The following is an 801-nucleotide window of genomic DNA, read 5'->3' on the forward strand; positions in this document are numbered from 1 at the left end:
ACACTTTTCCAATTTTACATATATATGATGTGTTCTTAAACGTTCCAACACCATTCTGACATGCTTGGGATGATCCTGTGTATTCTGAGAGTAGATCAAGATATCATCCAAATAGACAATAGCCACTTTGTCAATCAAATCACTCAAAATGTCATTAATGAAGTGTTGAAACACAGCGGGTGCGTTACACAACCCAAAGGGCATCACACAGTATTCGAAGAGGCCAAATTTGGTACGAAATGCGGTCTTCCACTCGTGCCCCTCTTTCATCCGCACCAAATGGTACGCCCCACGTAAATCAAGCTTGGTGAAAATCTGAGCTTCTTTAATTTGATCCAGAAGAACGGGGATTAAAGGCAGGGGGTATTGATTCTTGATAGTGACTAAGTTCAGAGCACGGTAATCGATACAGGTTCTCAGACTTCCCTCTTGCTTCTTTGGGATGAAAAAGAGTGGCGAGGATACCGGAGACTGCGAAGGTCTAATGAACCCATTGGCCAGATAACGGTCAAGATACTCCTTGAGATGGTTGTTCTCAGCTTCGGTTAGGGCATATATCCGACTGCAAGGAAGTACAGCTCCTGGAACCAGATCTATAGTACAGTCGTAAGAACGATGTGGTGGTAACACCTCTGCCTCCTGTTCACTGAAAACCATTTTCAAATCCTGATATTCAGGGGGAATTTCTCCAGAATCAATTACACAAATTGACTGACTTCCAAAAGATAGTAAAGAAGCGGGAGATGGCTCCACTGAATTTTCTTGGAGCCCATAACAATGTTCCAGACAGAAGCTTGACTG

The sequence above is a fragment of the Lissotriton helveticus genome, chromosome 3_1 (assembly GCF_964261635.1).
Source record: "Lissotriton helveticus chromosome 3_1, aLisHel1.1, whole genome shotgun sequence".
Classification (NCBI taxonomy): domain Eukaryota; kingdom Metazoa; phylum Chordata; class Amphibia; order Caudata; family Salamandridae; genus Lissotriton; species Lissotriton helveticus.